The following is a 6807-nucleotide window of genomic DNA, read 5'->3' as shown; positions in this document are numbered from 1 at the left end:
TGCTGGTGACTTCACAAAGGTTCCCCAGGTGACTGTCAAGGCTTTCATGCTGTGGTCAGAAGGGGCTTGAAAACAGGACTGCAGAGCTCTGGTTGCGATGCCACCAGAGGAATCTGGGCATGCTGCTCCAGAGAAGGGGCCTTTCAGCTCAGATGTGTAGTGCAGTCTGTACCAGTGTTGTGTGCTCTGTCCCTGCTTCTGGAGTTTCCTAGATCTGACGTAATTGTCTCCAGGGACTGCTGCTGAAGAGTGTTTTTGTTTGTTTGTTTTGGGTTTTTTTTGTTCTGCTGGGAAAGGCCTGATCCGTAACTGTTTTACTTAGCAAACATGTCTCCTATGTTGCCTGTGCCTTTGCATGCAGTTCCATCCTTGAAGAAGTGCATTTGTCAGCTGTGCTCCTGTGGGTATGTAAAAGGCTGGGGGAAGGAGCTTGGAGTGGTGGTTACTTGGCCAGAATGCTGCACTGTTATTCACTGCTATAAGTTGCATATGAAAAATTATAAATAAGGGTATCTCAGAGCATTTTCAGAGCTTTAAAGCAGGAAGCATTATTCCCCCATTCTGCCTATTCAACAGCGTGGTTCTTGTTTTTGTCATAGAAGTGAACAAATGGCAGGAAGGCTTCCGTTTTTCTTAGTGGGTGGATTACATCTCTAAGAGGAGAGCTTTCCACTCTTAGGCCACAAACTTGCCTTCGAATGGGTATTACTGGCTTTGAGTCTGTTTTAATGTCATACAAGGTAATTCTTTGTAAACATGCGAATTCTGGAAAAGATACAGGGGTAGAGCTTTACACAGTGGGAGAGCAACTGAAATACTGGGATTCATTAGTGGCTTTGTTAGTGTTAGTCTTGTGAATGTATGCAAACTTTTCTTGAAAGCAATGATTAGCTTTAGGCCCTTTGGCATAATACCATTCTCCAGTATTTGCAGGTTAAGAATAAAATTATTTGGGGAAAAAATATATTTCTGACTCATTCAGATTACATGCCTTTGTTTGTTTTAGAGCTACTAAATAATTAAGAAGAGAGTTTAAAAGTACAAAACTCCCACCCAGAGTTTATATTAGGCTGGTATGCATTGTTGTTACTCATCATGAGTATCAGTGCATGTACTCCAAAAAGAACCAGAAGAAATGTTGTATTTTTGAGTACTTTTATCAAACTCTTATTTGTAAGGTACAAGTGTATCTGGTCCCTTCATTCCTCATTCTCTGTGTACTGTTCCTTTTTTTTTATTCAGTATTTATATTTGACTGGGGAAATGTGTTCCAGAGGGAAGTAACAGTGATTTGATTATTGTGTTAGAGGACTGTGCTATCAAGGACCTAAACATGTAGCACTGGAATCTAGATTCAGAAGGATTCTCTGGTTCTAACCAAGTAATGTACTGAAGTATAGGTCTGTCTTTGAGGTTTGCAGTAATCTTTCAGATGGTAGATTAGCTACTAGGGTAGCTAAAATGTAAGGATGTGGTAATACCTTGATCATGGCCTGTCTTAAGAAAAATTAAACTTGATTTTGGGTTGCTACTACATTGACAGTTCTGGATTAAGGGCAGCTAAGAATTTTGAGTTTCCTGTGAAGATTTGGCCTCAAATTCCAAGTAATATATATAAAAGCAGAAATTATATACCTGTGCACCTTAGGGGTCTTTACTACTTGCAGGTAAGTGCCACACTATGGTTTTTTTGTTATAAGTAGTAGCTCACCTGTCCACTGGTTTGTGGTGGATACTTAGGAAATTTTGGTTAGGCTTATATTAGAAGGCCATCATAGTATGTTGAACTTTAGGGTAAAATCCTCTTGTAGAGCAGTGATTTACTGATTAGTTAGGGGGAGTTGGGAGAACAGCAGAACATTAGCAGCTACAGATAACAATTATATTTCTATTTTTCCGTGACTTCTTTAAAACCGGGTGTTTGCTGAATAGGAATACAGTATTCATAGTGTACAGTGTTAAATGTCCAAGATACTTGTACTGAAATACGATTCAGAAGTACTTGCCCATTAAGGTTGGGAAATTACTTTTTTCATTAACTTCCTAATGAGAAGATCTTCTATTTAACTTCCTAAGAATAGGGAGTTTGAGCTTCTGAAGTTAGGTGCACTAGATTATCATTAGCTGACGTACACAGTGCAAATACCTCACTTCCCTCTCCATAGGAGAATATACCATAAGTTAGTGCAGCACTGCAGAGCAGTCAATATTTTGCAGTTTAGCTTTGCCCAACCTTACCAGGTGAGTTCCAAAAGGACAGGTTTATGAACTCCTGTACTCCTTGGTCTCTTTTTTTACTTTGGAAGATTATATTAGCATTCTCTTCTTACCAAAGCATATACAAATTGTTCATAAAGGTATGATGAAGTATCTGGAATCTTTCCTCCAAGTAAAATATCAAGTAGTACAGTGTTTGGTAATAGCAAATAATGTGTAGCTATAACAAAACATATTGATTGCTGTAACTTTTGCAGGATAACAGATAACTGTTTGCAGTCTGTCCTGTATATGCTCTGTCCGTACTGAACATACATCAGTCTATTTTTATTGAAAAGTGAAGCTAAAAGAACATATAATTGACTGTCACTAGTTCGCTGAGCATCGAAAAATTCACATACAGTTCTGTCCCTGGATTTCTGCAAGTAATGGCTGAAACAGTCTCAATTACAAGACTTAATGAACAACTAGTCCCCTCTGTTAGTTGTGTAACTGGTGCTTTTAGAATTGTTCATTGTGGCCAGTAGTAGCACTAGGTGAGAGATAAAATTTCTGCTTTGTGTTTGGAATGGCCATGAATAGAATACATGTGTTAATCCTGCATAAAGGTAGAAAGATGTGGTTTTATTGAATCATTTATGCTTCCTGTACTGTCTGTGGTTGTGTGGTTTGAGAAAATACTTCGGTTTTAATCAGCTGGGAGAGGTAGGAGAAGTAGAGGCTTCTAGTAGAGGAGAAGATGTTAGGGAAGGACTCTTTTGACCTAGCTGTTCTAGCTAAAATACTACAAGAAACAATGACCAGGCCACTGGGTGTGGGTCCCATGTGAGAGCTACAAATTTTCTACTGATTCCAGGATGTTCAGTGCTCAGTACTTCTCAGTATGGATGTTTATTTCACAAATACTAAATGGTAAGTGACATTTATGGATGTGTCTGTATATATGCATGTATGGAGAGATACAGAAATACATGTATCATCATTCCTTATGGGGCAAATTCACACCAAGTTTCATTCATGGATGGTGTGTGTGTGAGGTGATGGTCAGAGGGTCAGGGTAAGAATTCTCAGTGTATTAGGCCAGCAGTGCAAGCTGGCTTTTTGTAACAACACCTGTACAGTGAGAAGGTGTTTGACATGATGGATAAGTTGATAGCCATGTTTTCTTATTTCCCTTCCGACAGTTTGTTTGGATCTACTGACTGAAGTCTCTTAAATTAAGAATGTGTGAGAACAAGAGCAACTGCAGGCAAGGATTTACTTCCTTTCTTGCTCCTGCATCTTGTGCAAAACTCATCTATGCACAGAAGTAACATTGAACCTTTTGTAATTTCATAAGTGCACAGCTGAGGTTCTCATAATACCTTGCACAAGGGATGAGCAGTCTTCCACAGTGTGATGAGGACAGTTGAATAGAAGGAAGTAGATTTTTGTGGTGTATTTGAGATACATGTTGAAGTGAATGTGCGCTTTTGCCTAATAGCTTATAGCTTTCATTGTTTTGCATGTAGAAGAGTGTATATTCATCTTCAGTATAACTACAGAGGTTTCTCAGAAGTGAGCTGGTAAATTATCTAAGGTACTTGGTAGCTTAACATGAAACATTTTTTTTTCTTTTTTAGTGGAGACTGGGAGAAGATAGGATGAGTAGGAACTTGAAAGGATATGAGTGCTCCAGTTTGAGTTCAGCCACGGAGTCCTTTAATAAGCCTGAATTACATTTATGGCTTGATAGTTCTGGTTCAGTCTTCTGTGTTTCATCATTTGGAAACGCATTTGCAGAAATTACTCTATTGGCAGAACATCGCATGAGAGCTCTATCTTACTATCTGCAGTGCTTAACAACTTCAGCTGTGCTAACTTGTTAAGTGCGGCACCATTTGGAGGTAGTTCTGCCATATGAGAGTATTTTTCGGACCATCCTACATTGTGATACCTACCTATGCTCTATGTGAAGCTGTTCAGCTGTGTCTAATGGATTGTGTGTGGGCTTACAGATCGGGAACTCTTTTTCATTGGCATAAAGCACAATTGCAGAGAGTTTGAGTATCTTTCTGTCCCTATTCTGGGCATTTTAACACTTATAAATCATATATCACACCTGATAATGTTCCTGTGTGGCACCGACAGTAGTTTCTGATCCATTTACACATAGGCAGAGTCATTCCAAGAGGTGGATCTAATCCGTAGTCACTCATTTATGTATTTTCTGGCAGCTTGACTATCTCTTCCAACTGCCTGCATTTTAGTAGTTTGCACTTAGGAATACCAGTCAGGAAAAGCTGCAAAAAGCTATATCATGGTTATAAAGTACCACAGGAGCCAGGGTTACAGTCATTTCACTTGTGTTTGTGTCTGGACAGCTTTAGTTGCTTAAAGAGTTTATTTACAGAGGGGTTTTTTTTAACTAATTGAGCAGTGACAAATACAAGTAGAAACAGTCCTTGTCCCAAGATGCTTTCAGACTAAAAGACAAAAATCTAGCCAAGAAGCCTAGTTAGAGATGTGGAAGATGGATGTTTTTAATCCAACTAGGTCTGGTGGTGGGTATACTGTAGCTGCTGTAGAAAATATGTGTGTGAAGAGAAAAGGCGAGAATAGGACACAACTGCTACCAGTTGCAAGTCAAGCAGATGGCAAGGTAGCCTGTGGGAAAGAAAGGAAATGTAAGATGTGTGCTGCTAATCTGGTTCATCAGAATATAAGAGAAAATAGTATATGTGTGCAGGAACAGTGCTGCACAGATCATCAAAGACCATGAAATAAATTGTGACAGAAATGTCTGATTCTCTTGTCCTTGGAACAGGTTTACTGTAGCTATTCTGCTTCCCTCTTATGCAGTGTTCATATTGCATTCCATGCTGTCCTACAGGGTGGAAGCTGTGTTTGACTGTTGGGCAGTTCATGGCAATGGAAAGACCAAATGACCAAATCAAGATTTTTGACAGTATTTTTTATCAAAGGTACTTGATCTGAATTTTGCAGTACATACTATCTCAGAGAAAGGTTCACTCAGTATAGGATTCACCAGTGTTGTCTGTATTCCTAACACACAGGGTTCTTATACCCAATACTCCTATTTTTGAATTTTTGGGAAGTTCTTTTATTTCATGTCATCGGGGCCGAAATTTTTGTCAGTGGCTGTTTACCATTTTAAAAGATCAGGTATTTTATTAGTATTTATAGGAAATAGTTGGGAGCATAGGCTTGGGCACTGCTTAAAAACTTAATCCATCATGTAACAAGGGAATTTCGTTGTTCAGCAAGGGTAGTGTAAAAAAAAAAAAGAAAAGTCTGAACAGACTGAATACACATTGCATTATGTAATTTTTCATAGCTTTAAGTTTAAACCAGTTTTTAAAAAACTGAGTGGAATTTCTTTTAGCAGATACTTAAGGCTTCATCATTTTTGCTGTATTGGAAATAGTTTGTTAACAAACTGGCAAATGCATATCTAGAAAGAGCTTTAGTAAAGGCCAGAGTTGAATACAAATCAAGTAAAACAGTTCTTATAATCCTAACAGAAAATTTTCTGTAGTCCTACAGAAGAACCAAATTGATTCTAAAAAGAAATATATAAATGCAAAGCCTGTGATGGAGACTCCTGACTGCTTTGATTTCAGACCCAGAGTGTTCAGAGTCCTTGTCTTCAGTACAGTACACAATTTAGAAATGGTATAAAATGAGCAAAAGCACATGTAACTTCCCAGTCCTGCTTGTGTTTTTGTATTAATACAATTAAAAAGTAGCGTAAAAAGAATCAATGTGTAGAACAAAGGAATCATTGTGGAGGATGGGGCATGGATACTGTTGTTTCATTTAAGGTAATGAATTAATTTGGTAAGAGATTAATCCCCCTGCATTCTAGTCGGTCCTCAGAGATTAGAGGGGCTAGGGGCGGCTGGACTTATCTCTTAATAGGTATGCCAATTATGGCCGTGACTCCAGGCCTGACACCAGGTGCACAAACAGCCCGTATGCTGCAGGTCCGGTTGCATTCAAGAGAAGCAGTCAGGTTCATGAAAAGTACCGTTTATTCTTATGCAACATCTACAGGTTCTCTGAGCTTGCCTACGGTAAATGCACAATCTGCAGGTTGGCTACATGGCACGACACACAAAAAATGATTGCAGTCATGCACACTTAGCCGAGGGCCCAAATCTTACCAAAAGGCGTCCCTTCTGGGAGGGGTGAGGAGCACAGACCCGTTGATCTGTCCCTCTGATTTGGTATCACATTATCGTCCCTCCGAGTTAGATACAAACTCGGGGTAGTATTTATCTAAGTGTGTATGTGTGAGTGGGTGGGAGTGTGGTCAAGCCATTGTTTCTTGAGTAGTGACACAGCACATTCCTTGGTGCAAGGGGTGCGCTGTTTGTGGGAGAAGAGGAGGAATGAGAGATAAGGTCCACAGAGTTCTGCAAAACAGTCCTTGAGAGAAGGGGAAGAACAGGAAATAAATCTGCACAATCGTGTCAAATGTTCCTTGAGAAAAGTGGAAGAACAGGACCGTGCAGCCTCCACCTCGCTTCGCATTCCTCCTTGGTGCCATGGCAACACAAATCACTGGATCTCCATCCCGTCCTGTGT

Source organism: Strix uralensis, chromosome Z (genome assembly GCF_047716275.1).
Source record: "Strix uralensis isolate ZFMK-TIS-50842 chromosome Z, bStrUra1, whole genome shotgun sequence".
In the NCBI taxonomy this organism is placed as follows: domain Eukaryota; kingdom Metazoa; phylum Chordata; class Aves; order Strigiformes; family Strigidae; genus Strix; species Strix uralensis.
This window is presented reverse-complemented; position numbering follows the sequence as displayed.